Consider the following 19,760-nt stretch of genomic DNA (forward strand, 5'->3'; position numbering starts at 1 on the left):
TCTGTTTTGATCACTGATTTTGGAGAATTTGATTTAAATTTGTCTTGATAAATATCTTTTTATGTTTGATCCATGTCACATTCTTTGGAATTCATAGAGCTGGAGGTTTACTTGTCTTCAGGTTTGGGAAGCTGTTATTTCTTTAAAAAAGCTCCCTACCTTTAGTATTTTAGCTAATCTTTATTGAACTCAGTAATGCACATATTCACTTTAGTGGTACCCTGTGCATTTTAAAAATTCTATTTTCATTCCTATAGATGCTTTTGAATGATTTATGTGCAATTTCATGGATTCTTTCTTCTTCTTGGTCAAGTCTATGGTGCAATCTTTCTATTGAATGTTTTGCTTTCGTCCTTGTGTTCCTCATTTCCAGATCTTCTGTTTCATTTTTCTTGACCCTTTTTGTTTCTATTTCTTTGTTGAACTTCTCATTTTGTTTATCTATTTTTTTTCCTGACATCATTTATGTATCTGTGTTCTGTTGTAGTTCTCTGAGCTTTTTGAAGAAAATTATTTTAATTTTATTGGCCACTTCATAGATTTCCATTGCTTTAGACTTGAGGTCTTGTACTTAATTTGTTCCTGTTTTGAAATGTTTTCTTTTTTTGTCATCCTTATGGGCTTGCAGTTGTGTCTATGCTTATGAAGATGCAGACATCTCTTTTTGTACTTATAGACTGGCTTTGCCAGTAAAATTTCTTCATGAGGCTGCTCATTCAGAATTATGGGGCGTGGTCCACAGGCAGGCTATTGTGACTGCACTGGTTTTGAGGCTAGCTGATTTAGTGGCTAGGTCAGTGGGTAGATGAGTCTGAATTTTGTGACCAAATGGGCCACCTTGATGACTGAGTCCTCTGGAAAGGCCTGAAACTAGGTCCACATCGGTGAGTATAGAGCTTGGATGTAGGTGAATGAATCTGACTTGTGGGTCCATGATGACAGACCTGGTATTTGAGAATACATTGATTGAAAGCATTTCCGAGAAAACCTGGAACCTTAGATCAGGTATAGGAGACAAGTTAATAAAAGAGCTGGAGCGTAATAACTTTATGTTGCCAGAACTATTCTTTTTGACCAACCATCCAGTTTAATTTTTGGTCCCTGTGTAGCTCTTGTCACTGAAGTCATAGGCTTTGTTGAAAAACTATTGTACTGTGGAACTTAGGACACAATCCACCCTCAGGTTTTCATCTCTGAGGAGATGGTATAGAACCATTTCCATGTAGCTCTAATCTCAGAAAAAATTCTAGTTGCTTTGTACTTTCTGTGTTAACTTCCACAACTTTTAGTTTTGTAACTGAACTATTTGGGAATTTTTCAGTGGATTACACACATTTCTATTTTATATTTCATGATATTTTTCATAAAGCATTTGTTTGATTTTGGTTGGAAAGACACTGTGTGGAAACAAACTGACTTCACTGACAGGTGGAAGAATAACATAGTTCTGGTAGTGTCATTTTCAACATGAGTATTTGTAAATTCTGTTAACATACCAGAAATGAAAATATAAAAAGTTATGGAAATCTCCTCTGAAGTGAGAAATCCTTTGAATTAATGAAGTATTTTGTACTATGCCTATCTTTCTGACCCAAATTGAAGGAGAAATTTTTGGTTTAAAAAATAAATATATAGGAAGATGCATACAGTCAAAGCATGATATATACATGAATAGAAATGTCAACATAAAACTATTAATTTTTACCATTAATGCAAGTTAACAAAGTATACAAATTGATTAAAAGTAGGTGTATAAAACCAGACCCAATGACTCACCTCTGAGAGCTTCTGGGAACATGAAGGAAAACTGCAAAGTCAAAGCCAGCTTGGGTAACTCAGCAAGACCTGGCAAAATAAAAAGAAAGGAAGGAAGAAGGAAGGGAGGGACCGGGCAAGGAAGGAAGGATAGAAGGAAACAATGAAAGAAAAGGTTTAGGATATAATTCAGTGGTAGAGCACTTGTGGGTTTGATCCTCAGTATAAAAGGAAGAAAGGAAAGAAAGAAAGAAAGAAAGAAAGAAAGAAAGAAAGAAAGAAAGAAAGAAAGAAAGAAAGAAAGAAAGAAGAAGGAAAAGAAAATTGATCTGTCTGATAAAAACAAACCTATAAATTAGGCAATTTTTGAGGGGAGCAACATCTCTAATTACTTGCCTGTTTGTTTTTTCTTGGTCATACATTCCCTATTTTTCCAATTACTTTCCCTACAAACTCTTGAGAAAAGTTTGCTTTCTAATTCTGCCCCTCTTCCTTCCAAACGTTACCTGTGGATGTACCTTTGCTTCTCAGGGAGTTAAAATAATATGATAAAGTTTTGTTAACAGATAATTGCTTTAATGTAAAGCACTCTGTTGAAGACATCATTTTTATGAGGACTTTTGGAGGTAAATATTCTTAAATTTCATTCAGAGAAATTAAAAGTAGATGGAAGAGTTAGGAGTACCAAGAAGTGTACACTTTTGTACAGACAGAACTTTTTCAAGCATTCTTCAAATTACATCTCCTTATTTTTGTATAACAACCATTCTGCTAATATTAAATACATTGGATGCATAAAATAGAAATGGTTTGCTTGTTATTTGAAAATGGAATTAATTAATTATTAGAGCAGTTTACATTTCTAAAGTAATTTCATGTGCATTTTCTCATGTTATTATCTCAGGGGAAGGAGCACACAGTTTCACCTTTTTACAAATGAGAGAACTGAGTCGTAGAGAGGTTAATAGATTTGTTCAAGGTGATCAAACAGTGTGTAGTAAAAACAAGAAGAGAAGCAATGTCTCTGGACTCCCAGCCTGGTAAGGGTTCCATCATTGTTAGTTAAGACATGTAAGTGATTGAAATTCAATCCAATAGCATTCCCTCTGCTCTACATATATATTAAGCACCTGCAATATGCTTTGTACCATAGCGGATGTGACAGTCACAGACAAAACTGCACAGAGGGACATCTGGGACTATTTGGGAAGGTTAAGACATCTAAACAGATTCCTCTAATGTGTGGTAAAAAGTTAAAAAGTATCACAACTGAGGAAGAGATGCAATACCAAGTAAATCCGCAGAAAGAGTCTCACTGGAAAAGGATATTGTGGTCTTTATAGTATGCACTTGGGCATGGCTTTGTATGAACACACAGAGCTGCAAGATGAAGATAATACATGAAAGCAGAACAAAGATTGAACACAAAGCTCAAGAGGAAAAAAGGCAAATGATACAGATTTCATGTGCATTTTGTTTGCTCCATGTCAATATGTTTCTCTGTTAATAATACCCAAATATTTGTTTGGGAAGACACCTCTCTCCAGTTTTTAATATGTACATTTTATGCAAGATTGATCTGACAGTTCTTCTCCAAAGCAGACCAAAGTACTGGCACTGGTCAGTCAGATTTACAGTGGCTCAGAGATGTGCATTTTTCCAGGACTTTTGGAAGGGAGGACCTTTCCTTTCTGCTGATATTGCTCATTTCAAAGAATAACAAGGAATGTTCATTGCTGTCTCATGGAGAAAGTCTTTTGCTGAGAGAATTCTCCATGTGCCTCTCACATTTCTGTGTATCTCATACAGTACTGACTGCCGTTTGTTCTAGACTCTTTTTAAAATATGTTTGAAAACTCAGAAAAGTCTTGAGAAGGGACAGATCGAGATCCAGAGCAGGGGAAAGGAATGCCTGTGACTCACTGTAAGGTTCACATTTCATAAACTCACAGTTCCTGAGCGCTACCTTCTGCCTTGGTGGCCATCAGTCTGAGATTATCTGTGTCATAATTCCCATAGTATTTATGGATAAAGAGGAATCAGAAAATTGTAATTATACTCATGCTACTGGTTGTACTATGCATAGCAAAGTATCTAATCCAGTAAACTTATATCCCCTACCAACGTCTTTGTACCTGAGGCTCATCAACTTGTTAGTGTCAAATTTCAGATCCTTCCCATTTCCAGACAGTTTCTAGACATGGAGAAAGATGCAAAGAACAAAACATTTGTGACAATAACTTTGAGATACCAGTATGTAATTCTAACTCTCTCTCTCTTTCTCTTTCTTTATTGTAGAAACCACTACATTTCCTTTCTTGATTAAGTTCTGGCAATAAGTTTCTATCATTTCAAACCAATAATAATGATTAATCCCATAGATGAGAGCAATCAAATAATTTTAACTAGAAGAGTAGGATATAGGAAAGGGACTATGGAAAGATTAAACTAGATACTGGCTTCTAGAAGAGCCAGAAACTCTTGAGATGCACAGAGAAAATTAACTTGAAGAGAGAAAATTGGAACCTCCTATTAGCCTATGACATTTTGCACACATTTAATTCTGGAATACAAAAACATGGAGTTTCACTTTAGTGTGTCTTATGCACGTACTCAAGTAGTGAAAAATACATTCAAGAATTTCATCTGCATTAGCTTTGACAATACAAGGAACAGATGTTGTTTACCATAAGACCTTATTTTACCAAGTTAAGATTGAGTGACTTCCTGAAGCCCTATCATGGTCTGAAAGTAGAACATAGTGTATGTGATTGCCTTCAGGTAGTCTGTGTCTTTTTATCTGACATCCTTCTCTTCAAAATATTGTATCAAAATTAACAAATAGAAAAATTAAACAAATGTAAAGGAATTATATAAAATACAATATTTGCTACATATCTTGTAATTAAAATGATAATCACTATACTCATGTGTTTAATTTTCAAGAAAAATATGATATATATGATATTATGAAAGCGTTAAACTTGAAATAATTTCACTCGTTTTTATTAGAATCCTGTACATCATACAGCTTCTCCAAGTCTTGAAGTTCTTATGTGAATTAGGATAATTAATCCCGTCTTTAAAGAGTAACTAAAGGTTAAGGGAGCTGTATTGTACATGAATATGTTTAACAAGTACTAGAAAGAAGCACAGTAGGTACTTTGTAAGATTTATTGTTCTTTCCCTTTGTTATGCAAATAAATATAAGAAGTGCTCTATTGATGTGCTAAAAATAGCAAAAGGTGATTTTATAAGAATAAGTGACTATCTGTTTGGAATACATTTTGAAATTCTCAGATAAATTCATCTGAAAAATGAAAAAATATACATATGGTAATGAAGCTTGTGTACTTTCTTACCTATTAAAACATAGTATAAACTAATAATTAGTAAAAGAAAGCATGTATAAGATAAACAATAGATCAGCAAAATAGAATAATTTTAAAGAAAATGCTAAAATGTACATGAATTTATTAAAATATGAAACAAATAAGCAATTGGTACAATTCAACAACAGTTTGAAAAATTGTCTCTGTACTTAAAAACCAAGTTATATCCTTTATGAACATTATTTTCATGTGAAATTATTACAATGGTGGACTTCTACCATCTTGTCTAGTGAAACTCTGTATTATCTCTAATGTTTTATTAAAGAGTTATTTTCTTATTTTCTTTAATGGTTTGAGCAATCTGTCATTCTTACATCTGATAATCTGAGCAATGTAGTTGAGGATAGTGATAAGCAATGTAACAACCACTGGTGATTTGTATTAATTTGTCTTGAGACCCTGTATCACTTTGAATGTTCTTGCTTTGATTTGTTTATGTTCATGATACTGGTATGCAGCTACTGTTCTATTTTTTTGTTTGTTTGTTTCTCATGTACTACTCTCTTTAAAATAAAAATAAAGTCTTGTAATGTCATGGAAACTTTCATGCATTAAAGCTATGAAATCATTCCTATAGGAGGTGTGTAGTAAACAAATGTAGATAAATATACAAATATATTACTTCTCTGTACCAAATGATGAGTTACAAAAATATTTCCAATAAATATTACAAAAATAAAGAGTCCTCTCAAATGGTATAAGAAGAAAAATCCTACAGAAAAAGAATAAAGGTCAAGAAAGCCTCATAAAAGAGAAAAACAAAAGACCTAGAAAAATGGAAAACTTTACTTTCATGATTAGGCAGAGAAGTATTAATAAACTGAGATTACCATCATAATTGCTAGGTAATTTACAGTGATCTGATTTATGTGCAAAATAGGTACTTTGTACAAATATTTTGTAAAAAAAGTTAATAGGTATTTTAAAACTTACAAGTTCTTTTTTATTATATCCTTAATCCTTATCCTAAATTTAAAATGAACTCTACCCATAGCCATACCTTGATTTCCTAGTCTACATTTGGAAATCTCTTCAAATAAAATAATCAGTAACTCTTATTACCATGCATTATAAATGCTAATGGCATCATGATTTAAAATACAAGAGAGATAATAAAAGCCTAAAAATAATGACTGAAGTGCAACATATACATGTGAAAATTTTTATTAAAAATATAGCTTTTAAACATATCTGGGGAAATATTCAGGATATAACATTAAATGAAATACAAAAGCAAACACAACATAAGGACACGGTCTGATACCTATCATGCAAAACTATGCACAAAAAAGGAAAAGAAATAGGATAAATATGGATACCATGCTTACTTCAAATTTGTAGTATTATAACTTATTTTATAGTTTATGATTTGTGTGTTTTCCAAATCATTATTTTACAATGTGATCTGTTTCTATAATGAGAAAAAAATTGCTATTTTAAAAATAAAGTGCTCAAATAAAAAATAAACATTCTTCTCTTTGGATGGAAACAGCTCATCTGTAAAATTATGTACTAGTCAAATTTCAGAGTACCCAATAAGGTAAGAAAAATTAATTTGATTTTATGGTACAAAGTTTTAAAAATGAGACACAAACTATGCTTGTGATATGAATATTTCTAATATTATTGGCACCACCGACAGAAGGTATACTATTTTGCATATTTTAGCTCTTTTCTCTTTGCATTACATGACCTTAAGTTTGATTTGCATAATTTAAATGATTCGTTTGAGTGGCATGTAGCTGAATGATTATTCTTTTAATTACTCTTATTAACCTGTTTGTGTAATAGCACATAATTTGAATAGATCATTTTCACCTTTCAAATTCTGCAGTTTCATATGCAATATAGGTAGTCTATACCAAAATGGCAAAATTATACTAGTAGGTATAAAGAGAACTGCTGGAACTTCTGTAGGATCATAGATTTATCTTTCTCCTAAATATGCCCAGAGAGGCTACTTATACTACTTAAGTCTAACAAAGTCAAAAGTTAAATATTTAACAGTTACACTTTGTTTAATTGTGGAAAATCATTCACAACACATACAAAAATGAAGCATGTTAAATTGCTTCACTGTACTGAATAACATACTTTCTTCCTATACTTTAGAATAATTTTCTTACATAATAGACCTAAGAACAAAGTCATGTGTCAGCAAAGTACGCGTGTTCATTCTAGATAAATAAATAAAAGTGGTATTCAAAGTCAGATGGGTTCTGAAGATATTTTCTTTTCTATATTTGTGTAAAAGCAAAATACTCTGTGACTTATAAGAATCCTTCAGATTTAAAATCTTTAACTATTAATCTCACCTTCAGATTTATTCACATAAGTAATAAAACTCTCAGAATTAGAGCATATGTCAGACTGTACATATGCCCATTTATTCTAGAGGAAGCACAAGGATTGTTGAGGTGAGGTACGTGTTTGCTAACGCATGAGGCTGACAGCGTTTGGGGTCAAAACAGACTGGACAGCCAAGTTTTAGATCTTATAGCTGTCACTTCTTCCTATCATTAACCAATTTTTTTTTAATCTCTAAATTTCTCATGAAGAAACATTTGCCTTGGTGCCATATTTTTAAAAAGTCAGTTTTACTCTCTGTGGATATATGTCAGTGTCAGGTGTTAGAAGGAGAATCAAGAAATAGAAGGTAGAATACTAGACTACTCATAAACAGCTTGCACTTCCTCTGGGGAAGACTTGCTCTTGTCTGTACCCCTCACCCCCAAATATCAGGACCAATTCTTGTGGTTTGGAGCAACTAACCGTATGGCCTAGTTGATGAATCCACAAGGCAAGTCAGTGAGGAAATCCACTGCAGTCAGAGGGTTAGGGCAGACAGAGGGTCTTAGATAAGGTGGATGACTTGGAACTTGCCAGGATCAGTGAGCACCTTGTGTCATAACACATAAGTGAGAACAGTGAATCCACCATACTCAGTGGTGTAATTAGTTACTTCACTCAGAAAGTCTGTCTATTTATATCTCTTTCTCTCTGGTAAGATAATTTTAATAAGTTACTAAATCTGTCAGTTCCACAACTTTCACATTGTTCTCAGCTGTACCCCTCTCTACACGATGTCATCCTCGCTTCTCCTGCCTTCGTTTAGAATTCCACCAGCTTTCAACTCAACTATTACAATAGTCTTCTGATTGATTTCCTTGCTTACTGTCTCACACCTCCCAGAAATCCTCCCACATGCTTCTGTCAATGGGATCTTTCAAAGGAGAAAACATGGCCGTGTTCATCTCTTACTTAAAACCTCACCTGTTGCATCAGCTCTTAGGTGGAGGTATATAGAACAGATCATGTGGAACAGGTTTGGCCCTACCAAAAGAACAACTTTCTAACATAACGTCTGAAACCTTCATCAGGACACTTTGGGGTGCAAGTCACAGAATATTTAACTAAAGATGGTATAAAAATGGAAAATATTATCTCTTAAAAATACTTATCCTTCAGGCTGTGCTTAGTAACTTCTCTTTTTTAAGGCTATCTTTTCTCTCTTTATATATATACCTTAGGTGCAATTAACAAGTAAATATCCTTCTGAACAATAGCACTTTTTTATTTTAAAGAGAGAAAACATAATGAAACAGGTGAGTAGGATAGTTACAATAGTTGATACATTAGTTGTTACAATAGTTGATACATTTCAAGTTTTGAAACAGGTTAGTAGGATAGTTGCAATAGATCATACATAGCATATTGTTGTCCTTGTATTAGTTAATCAAAGTACATGATATAGGCATGATATCTTGCCTAAAGTATATTAGCACAAAGCATTCTTTTCAAGGAACTAAGAGAAGCTAGCTGTAAGACTATCTTAAGTATAAGAAAAGACAAACTGCAATGGGGGAAAGGGGAAAAGGAAGAAAAGGAAAAGAATATTATTACTTTTCATATAGGGTTATCATTTAAACTATGCTAACCTTTATTTGTCTTCTTTTCATAATAACCTCAAGTTGTTTAGGGCAAGAACCATGTCTGATTTTGTACAACTTCACACCATTCCTAGCATTTAATAAGCACCAAGTATTTGTGGACTGAGAGAATGGGAGGGGCTAGATGAGTGAATAATTAGCTAGATAGAGTAAAGTTAGACCTCTATTGTATGTGTACGAGTAAAATACAGATGTCTCCATAACTGCCCTACACTGTGGGTTACAGTTTGGAGATTTGCAGTACAAACATTTCTTTTCCCATACCATTCACAATGAGGGACTGACAGTTGAACTTGTTTCCAAATCTATTTTTCTTGCTTTCAGGTCTGACACTATGAGTAACAATACCAACATCATGTTACTCTCAATGCAGAGGCAATCAAAGGAAATTAGTAGCCCTCAAAGCAAATAATTCCTATTTCACATAAATACTATATCCATGTATATTTATACATCCATGTATACTTATAATTCCCTTTCAAATGCTGTTTGGGTGGTTGGAGAGATGGCTATGGTGTAGGGGGCTGAGGACAGTGAGCCAAAACTAAGCAAAAAGATGCCTGGAATGGGGGAAAAGAGCTAAAAAGATGCCTAGAAACCAAGAAGAAAGTGCTAGAGAAGAAGGCCAAGCAGAAAGATCTCAGTGAGAAATAGCTAAGCCAAGCTGCTGCTGCTGCTGCTGCTGCTGCTGCTAATGGTGTGGGTGCTGAGGAAGAGAGCCTGGACTCACACCAATGCTACAAGCTCTGCAGTCAAGCAGTCCACCAGCTGAAGGTCAGTGGAGAGGATCTGTCCCCACACAGGTTCCACATAGACATCTCACTCACTCACTTCATCCAAGAATACAGCCATGGATCATCTGACTGAAATCACCTTAAAGGTTGTGAGTAGAATCAATGCCAAAAGAGCTTCTGGGGAGAAGCTCATCTTCTATGACCTCTGAGGAGAGGGAGTCAAGTTGCAAGTCATGGCCAATTCCAGCAATTATAAATCAGAAAAAGAATTCCTTCATATCCACAACCAACTGCATCAGGGAGACATAATTAGAGTTCAGGGGAATCATGGGAAAACCAAGAACCGTGACCTGAGCATCATTCCCTACGGATCGTACTGTTGTCTCTCTGTGTGCATGTGTTACCTCACCTGCACTTCAGCCTCAAAGACAAGGAAACACGGTATTGACAGAGGTGCTTGGACCTGATGCTGAATGACTTTGCCAGACAAAAATTTATCATCCTCTCTAAGATCATCACATATATAAGAAGTTTCTTGGATGAGCTGGGATTCTGAGATTGAAATTCCCAGGCTGAACATCATCCCAGGGGGAGCTGTGGACAAGCCTTTCCTCATATGCCCCAATGAGCTAGATCAGAACTAATACATGAGAATTGGTCCAGAATTCTCCAATAAGATGTTGACGGTTGGAGGCACTGACCAGGTTTATGAAATTGGATGCCAGTTCTGGAATGAAGGAATCGACTTGACTCACAACTCTGAGTTCACCACTGTGCATTCTACATGGCCTCTGCAGACCATCACGATCTTACAGAAATCACAGAAAAATTGGTTTCAGGAATGGTGAAGAGCATTACAGGCAGCTATAAGATCACCTATCACCCAGAGGGTTCAGAGGGCCAAGCCTATGAGATTGACTTCAGCCCACCCTTCCAGAGAATCAGCATGGTGGAAAAGTGAAAGAGAGCCCTAGGGGTGAAGCTGTCTGAAACCAACCTCTTTGAAACAGAAGAAATTCACAAAATTCTTGATGATATCTGTGTAGCAAGAGCTGTTGAATGGCCTCCACCTCGGACCACACCCAGGCTCCTTGATGAGCTTGTTGGGGAGCTCCTGGAAGTGACATGCATCAATCCTACATTCATCTGTGATTGCCCACAGATCGTGAGCGCATTAGCTAAATGGTACCTCTCTGAAGAGGGTCTGACCGAGCACTTTGAGCTCTTCATCATGAAGAAGGAGGTGTGCAATGCTTACACTGAGTTGAATGATCCCATGAGGCAGCGGCAGTTGTTTGAAGAAGAGGTCAAGGCCAAAGCTGCCAGTGACGATGAGGTCTTGCTCATAGATAAAAAGTTCTGCCCTGCCCTGGAGTATGGTCTGCCTCCCACGGCCAGCGGGGGCATGGGCATTGACCACATCATGATGTTCCTCACAGACTCCAATTGCTTCAAGGAAGGACTTCTGTTTCCTGCCATGAAGCCAGAAGACAAGAAGGAGACTGTAGCAAGCCCTGACACAGCGGGAAGCACAATGGTTGGCACTTTTGTCTAGAAAATAGCGCCAACTCATATAACCTAGGCATCTGCATTTTTGCAAGAAGATCAAGTCTGTGAAGGGATTCTTGTGTCAATCATCCATTTGATCACCACGATTCAGTTCAGCCACCAGAAGAGAGAAGAGGAATTAAGAATTTCTTTTTACTTCATTACCAAATAAACAATTTATCTCTACCTTTGATATGTCAGCTTTTCTCCCCAGACTGCAGGCCTAATGAATGTTTAGGATCTTACCATCTATTCCTTTAACAAATCGATACTAATGTCTGCTCAGTGCTGGGCATTGTTCTAAGGGATCAGACACAGCAGTGTACAAAAGCAAAGTCACTGCCTTTATGGAACTTACATTCTTTCTTTAGGGTGTGTAGAAAAATAAACAAGAAACAAACAAACAAAAAAAATGAACTTTGGTACTAACATATAGTGAATCATTTATTGATGTTTCCAGAAGGTGCTTTTGAAATTATTAGCTAATATCACCACCTGAAATATTTACTAATAAAAAGTGATGTTTATAGGGTAAAAAACAAAATGGATTCTGAGAGGATATATTCAGTATTAAATGAAATAATCTTATCAAGTTTATAGAGGTCAAAGTTTACATGATGCCTCAGCTTTCCAGAGACTGTTTTATAATACATGCCAAATCATCTGTTTTCTTCAGATTAATGGAATAATGGATTTTTCAAAATCTAAATTTTTTGTACAGTTCTAAGCATTATAAAAAAGTGTAAATTACATGCAGGTTTCACTCTAGTTCTCATAGTTTGAGTTCAAAAGAAAGTTCCTTATTCAGAATTGTATATAATAAATTTATGACTCCTAAAATAGATTGCCACTTCCAACACTCACAAAAGTGTAATAGATTCAGAGGTGTCTGGCCTTATTTATTAATTCTACCTCTCAGTTTCCTCTACATACTTTTTTCCAGGTTGAGAATCTTGCAGGGGTGAAGAAGGGATTGCTGAAAAGAATATAAGCAAGTCTTATCTTATGTAATAGAATGCACAGGTAGGGATTTTATCTGGGCTACAAAAAAAAAAAAAAATGGTAAGTCTCACCATGCTCTAGGCTGAACCATATTTTCCAAAATGACATTATGAAAAATAAGGATATTTGTGAATATATTCATACAGATCTTCTTAGATGCAAAATTTCCCAACTTTCAATTCTACTCTTAAAGATAATCTAACAATTTAAAACTCCAGTGATTTCTCTTAGTGATGATTTTATTTTCAGAAACTGTAGGTAATGTCAGCAGTGTCTAATACACAGCAAACTGGAGGAACCACTCTGTGTTTTGGAGAGGTCTCTACTGCTTGGGAGACTCCATAACTCAGCAGGAGGAAGATCCCCAACTATTTACTGTTTTTACACATATAAGCAGTTCCATAAAACAAGCATATAACCACCAATCTCTGGCCTCTTTCCCCTCAGTATTAGGGTTAAGAATTAGGAGAAATAACATTAAATCAGAACAGAAAAGACCAGGTTCCTGTGCTGAGCTCATTCATGAGGAAGTTTAGATGACTGCACAGTCCAGACTGGGGGATGTGGATATATCATATTTTATAGGACAGCGGCCCCAACAAGGTGGATTTGACATAAGCGCCGGGCAAATAGTCACATGGAGCATGGAGGAGTCACTTTTAGCAAATCTGAAGTCATGTCTAAGACAAGCTGTAGTTTAAATCTAAAAATGTCCCCCGAAGGTATCTGGATCAGGGGGTGATGTACGCAGCAGTGGATTCCCCCCTCTGATGTGTTCATAGCTGACTGCAGTGGGAGGAGGTGGGGCCAGGCCGGGTGTGGGTCACTGGAATTGCGACCTAGAAGGATGTTATTTTTGTCCCCAGCTCCTCCCTTCTCTACTTCCAGGCTGCCATGGTTTGAGCACCTTTTCCTCTGCTAAGCCCCACTGCCTGCCTTGGAGCCAGCCAACCAGACACCAAAACCATGAGCCAAGATAAAGCTTTCTTCCTTTAAGTTGTGAGTGTTGGGAATTTTGTTCCAGTGGTGGGAAAATGACTCTGACGACTCCAGTTGTTACTCCAAGTATAGAGGAGTAACTGTAGGAAGCGGGTAATAAAACCGTGACAGAGAACTGAGAGTCAAGGTCAGAACGAAGTTAGCTTCAAGCCTGTGTTAATGGAGAGTGATCTTGACAGCTAGGGATGCTTGTCCCCTTTTCCACATCTTGCCAAATTTAATCCCAGTGCAGCCACCTGTTGAGCCCACAGTTAGAGAAACCAGAAGAATGCAGAAGCTGGTTAGATTAACTACTGTTAACTACTGAGACACTGAAAGTTTGGTTGACTGCCAGGAAACAATGTCATCTAACCTCTGCTAGGCCACGCCGGCCTGTCAGACTCTGACTACACTCCCTCACCTACACACTGTGTTTCTCCATCCATAGGACACTACTCTGAGAATTTTCATGAATGGTGAGAAATTAACACCATTCCTCACCTAGCAATCCACCTACATCTCACCTCCAAATGGCTCTTATGTCCCTTACAATCTTGTATCACAAGATCATTGAACTCACTAAGGTGTCCATTGTTCTATTGACCCTTACGCCTCTCGATTTCCAGGTAATTTGCTAGTTTTCTTTGCTTCCTCTATAAATGTTCTCAAAATGAGCTCTGTAAATACATAGGATTCAAATAGTGTGTAAATCTTTTGAAGTTATGTTTAAATTTTGGGATATATCTCCCAATGTAAACTTTTCTAAAGATAGGGTTCATGATGCTTACTGGATTTTCAGTGTGGCTGGAAATAGGACATGAAGAAAGATAAATTTGTGACGTGTTATTCATTGGTTTCCTGCCATTTTCTTTCTAGTGTAACAAGTTACACTGCCACAATCATGATAGAATTTCTACAGCACTTTACAACTGGAAATATTTTTTCAATACTCTTTTATGTTCATAGACCCATTTGATGTTCATGACTTTATTGAGGGAGGACAGGTCATATATCCACTTACAATTGAGGAAATTCAAACTCAAAGATATTAAAAATATTCCTGCTAGTTATGTGGCAGAGCTGAGACCTGAACTCAAGTATCTTGTTTGGTCTGGAAGGAGAGATGGTTTTTTGCATAACAAATTCAGCACCTACTTGGGACTTTTCCTTCTTTGGCCCACATTTTTTTCTTCTTCACTATTATCTTTGATACTGTAGAAAATATCAGTATGTGTATGTGTATTACTCAGACTTCACCTATTTCCAAAGAGGGAACTTCCACATGATGTGAGTTTTTGTTAGGGCTCTGAATCTCTTCTTCAGTATATTTACAAAAAGGTGATTCACTGCCTTAAAACATGCAGAAACTCAATAGTTCAGAGAACTAACTGTTACAGATTTAGATTTATTGAATGGTACTAGACTAAACATTTAGCTATTTTTCCTCAATTAATCTGTGAAATGGAGTTAAAACAATATCTCATACCTGTAAAGGAGCGATTAATAATTCACAGACCACTTAGAAATCTACACATGCTATGTAAACAAAAATGTTTCTTATGCTATTTTGAGCAGGTCAATATTTCCTAGGCTAAGCTAATAGAAGGAAAAAGATCCTGTGAGCAAAAGATTGAATCTGTAATTCATTTCCTGATTAGACCTTTTATTAAAAAGTCCACTTTTTTTCTGCATTTCTAGTTGATTATTTCTTCCACTAAATTTACTGTCTCATCAGAGCTGTGTTTGTTCATTTGTAGAATCATTTAGCATGTATTGGACTATGGGGACCTGAGATGGAACTTTTCCCATTTAAGAAAATAGCCACTCTGTATTTAGATTCCTGTAGGGGACAGTTTAGTAGAGTGATGTTGTTATATCATGCCTACAAATACCTCATCTGGGTCTAGAGTTGCTGATATATCTGCTCATTCAAGATAGCAGCACTTAGCAATTCAACAAGATGTAAAGTTGGCTAATAAACAAAGCCAGTATTCTCTGGGGGTTTGAACAACACTTCCTATGTTTGACTCTGGTTGCCCTGAAGTTCTTTTAAACCCAGCACTGCTGGTGAAGTTTCCCCTGGTGCACTGAACAGCTCCTTCCATGTCAAAGGGCGCTGACCTTTTCACTCAGACAACAAAAAGACTGGAAACAAATTATGCTCAGGGAACTGGTCAAAGGATAACCACCACCACAACAAAAAAGTGCCTGACCCCTTCCAAACAAGCGATGAACATGAATTCTAAGCTTTAGAGCATTATCTCTAGAGCATTGTCTGTTTAACCAACTTTTATGTAAAGTGTAATATGAGCATTTGCTTCAATTTGCTCTGAAACACTCACCCCCACCCTATGTTCCTTCCCTCTGCAGAACACAATGAACCAACCACTGTTGTCTCTACTCCTCTAATCCAACTGGATCTGCTCCAGTTTACAAGCTGTCCACCACCACGCTGAGTCTTCCAGAGACAATGACTCATCTGCAAGTTTCGCTCGTGGCTTGTGAGAGTATATTTAGTGTGAAGAACTGGAGGATGCAGCATAGCCAAACACATGGTAGGGTACAGAATTCTAGTGGGAAGAAGAGGACAGAGCTAAAATAGAACTATTATAATAAGCCAAAGAACTGAAGCCTAGCTTAGCTCTTTCAGCTATGTAGCTGTAGCAACACCTACAGTTTCCCACCAAGAATGGCACACCATACTAATGCAAGGAAAGCAAGGTCTTTCTGGTGATTTCCCTGGGAGAGAAGAAAAACATACTCTTTGTAAAAATGTACTTAATGTTAAATATAAAAGAAAACCATACATCTCTATTGCTCCTTGCTGGTGGGAAAATCGTTTCTCTTTGTATTAGAGAAATTATGCCACAACAGGTACCCAGAAGATATTCGTGTAGATACTTGTGTTGGAGTGGGAGGGGCTGACAATAATCCTTAAGAGTTATTTAGGTTGGATCTCCGTGAGAACCCAAAGTTGAATTTGATACAAACATGGGGATCACTCACCTCTTGCTTTTCTCAACCATACTCCTCAATAGTTAGTTTTGGCCTCAATGAATGAAGTCATTCTTCAAATGTTTCCTTCCATATATTTGTGAAAAACTAGCTATGATCTCATGTGGCTAATGCTCAGCTATTCACCCGTGTTCTGATGCAGAGCCTGTGTTGGAAACAGTGATCACAGAAGGCAACAAAGGAGGGCCAGTGTCCCAGCCACTCCACGGCATGAACCTGGACTGGAACTTGCACTCCCATCAGCCTGTAGCTATTCCTCTCTCTTCTTTAGTTGCTGCATGACTGTGTTTTTCCCTTTCTGTGTCTGAAATGGTATTTCTTTTGTCTACCTGCCCTTCTCTTTTTATTTTCTACCGTCCTTTCATTGTCTTTCATCTCTGCTGTTCCTCCACTGGTATACATTTTCCTAACCTGACCATGACACTAAAACAAAGGTTATTCTTTAAAACTGTTGCAAATCTCTGCAAAAAGTGAATTTTTTTCTATTGTTTAATAACCCATAATCACTAAAACTAAAGATTTGTGTTACTCTCTTTAAAGACAAGTCATTATTTTTATTCGTATGAAGATTTGATTTCTTTTTTCCTTCATAGCTTAATAGAAAAAGGAAAGAGAGTCTCAATCCTAATATAAAACCAAAATATATTTTTGGAGTAAAGCAGTTGAAGTTGCCCAGATAGCTAGGAAAAACTTGTTTCTGGACAGCTGTTTTGAAAATGATTTCCTTTTATTATCCTAAATGGATTCATGCACAGAAGTAATCTTTGATTTACTTTATGAATAAGACTAGCAAGCTTCAGTAATTTTAATTGCAATTTCAATCATATTTTATTTAAAAACTTATAGTTTCAATTTTCATGTTTTTCTTGCTTATTAAATGTGCAATTAATTATATTAAAGTTAAATCTTTAGTCTATGCACATATGACATTAAAATATATTTGATAATCAAGTAAATGTAGAATTGGATACTTAGATACCTTCCAATTTTTGGCCAAATAAGATGAAAAAGAATTACAACCTCAAATGCTTGGAACAGTTCTATAAAATTCCAAATTCAGTTTACATATGGCTGCTAGAGGGCAAATTAGGCCTGTATTTCTCTCCTTCATTCTCTGTGTGTATATGTGCACACATATACACAAATGTAATATATATATATATACATATGTATACATATACATATACACACAATATATGTTGTATACATTTTCTATTTAAGGGTAAACAGAAGTCCGTATACATAGCTGTATAAACACACATATATTTATATTTTTGAGCCCATAATTTCACAGTTAAAACCTTGTCTTAAAGCAACAGTTCTAAGTTTCATAATATGACTATGGGCATGTGTTTTCCATAGTGTTATTTACATTTTTGAAATAGGCAAAGCACACAAATGCTTGATTATAGGGGAATAATTAAGCAAACCATTAATGTTTACTTAATGTGTTTAATAGTATTTTATACTTAAATTGACATAACAGTTTTGAAAAAAGATATAATATCATAGGGAAATGCTTATGATATGATCCCATGCTTATGAAATGTAGAAAAATATATGCAATATATATGAAACCTTAAAGGAAAATGCAAAATTGTCAAATGTGTTTGTATAAATATTGCAACTGTTTTTTCAGAAAAGTTTTGAATTCTCAAATTTGTAATAATGTACATGTATAACTTTTAGAAAGCCATGTAAAAGTCTGTATATTTCTCCATCCTCAATTTCCCCAGTAAAATTTGATTACAGTTATTTTTGTGGCTCTTAACACTTTTATGTGTTTTAATAATTTGGAGCAATAGCCTTGCAAACTTTAAGAATGCTGAGAGGTTATACCACTGAATTGCACTGTAAAGGAAAAGTATGACATCTTCTGATGACTGTTAATTGCATTGCTGTAAAAAGCTGCTCCCCAATTCCAACAAGTTACAAACTATTGTTTTCTAAGTGTATTAAAATGGTAAAATGTAGTTCTTATAGCCTTAGTCATACAAAAATAAAAAAGGAAATATGTGGAGAGAAGATGTGTCACAGAATTTGACATTACCCTAAGGAAAGGAAGAAAAGAGTGAAATGCAAACAGAGTCCTTATTTCTATCACAAAACTTAATTTAATTTTTAAAGTTCCACTGACTTTCCTTTTGGGGCCATATCTGAAGTTTATTTGTAACACAGACAAATACACACCCGCACAGTTGTGATTATGAGTGTTGTGTTAACAAGCACTGCTGTTCTATCAAAACTGTGAACATAGAACGGTTATTAATTAATGGGAGACATTACCAGGCGGGGAAAGTTGAGAGAGTATTCAATAAGCTGTCAAAACAGAAGCTGAATTCTATAGAACGGGTGTTCACATATCTGACAAAAATTGATCCTGAAACTTTGCTTTTCCATTTTTGCTTAGAAACAACACTACACAGACTCTCACCTACAGTCTTTCAATAGCTTAGAATAATGGTGTTTATAGCATGAAAATCAAATTTATTTTAGTACCTTTAAGATCAACAAAGCCACTGAGAATTGTGGTACAAAAGGGGTACACAGATGTGCATTTAGGTTCGTAATTGAAACTGTCTTATTTTATCTCATAGGATTAAAGACCCCCGGAAGAGACAGTACTGTTTGGGAAATAAATGGTGCCAACTATCTCAGTTAAATAAAGACCAAAAACATCTTCAGAATATAAACTGATTTTTAAATTAGAATTTTAGATATGTAAAATTATATTCAAACATGTACATTTAAAATTCCTATTGGAAAAAAAGACATAGTGACACAGGAACCATGAATAAAATGTGTAAGATAAATTAGTCATAAATATTTTTTGAGTGAACATGATGAGGAGGTACTTTGAAGAAAAGGAAAAAAATGCAACTGGCACACAACTTAACTTTCCAGATTCCAGATCTCACAATGGAAATACAACCTGAAGAGAAACCCAAGTCTATGATTTAAACAACTGATACAGTGCTATTGTACTTTCCAGCAAGGGCCCATGGAGGTCTATGATCTATGGGGGCTTAAAGGTACATTCAACAAAAAACTCTCCTTCACTTTCTTGATTTCATATATGATGTTCCAACATCAAGTTTTTTCTTTATGTTAAGAGCACTAATTATCCTTTGTGAAATGCTTGTCAGAACCCTGGAACCACAAGCTTCAACAGTACATGAAAAGGAGAAAATACAAATGAACAATGAACCCAAAAAGGTGCTCAATCTCACTAATAATTTTAATACATATTTGTCTTTCAATTTTTTAACTGAGATAAAATCCATATAACATAAAATGTATTGTGTTACTTTAGCCATTTTAAGTGTACAATTCCATGGCGTAAAATACATTCCTAACACTGGGCAACCATCACCCCAGCCATCTCT

General features: G+C 35.6%; 1 pseudogene; it reads left to right on the forward strand.

Annotated features, from left to right (window-relative positions):
• The first annotated feature begins 8,387 nt into the window (after positions 1 to 8,387).
• On the forward strand, positions 8,388 to 11,386 carry LOC102003550 (annotated as a pseudogene).
• Positions 11,387 to 19,760: the final 8,374 nt, after the last annotated feature.

The sequence above is a fragment of the Chinchilla lanigera genome, unplaced genomic scaffold (genome assembly GCF_000276665.1).
Source record: "Chinchilla lanigera isolate Chin_1 unplaced genomic scaffold, ChiLan1.0 scaffold00017, whole genome shotgun sequence".
In the NCBI taxonomy this organism is placed as follows: Eukaryota; Metazoa; Chordata; class Mammalia; order Rodentia; family Chinchillidae; genus Chinchilla; species Chinchilla lanigera.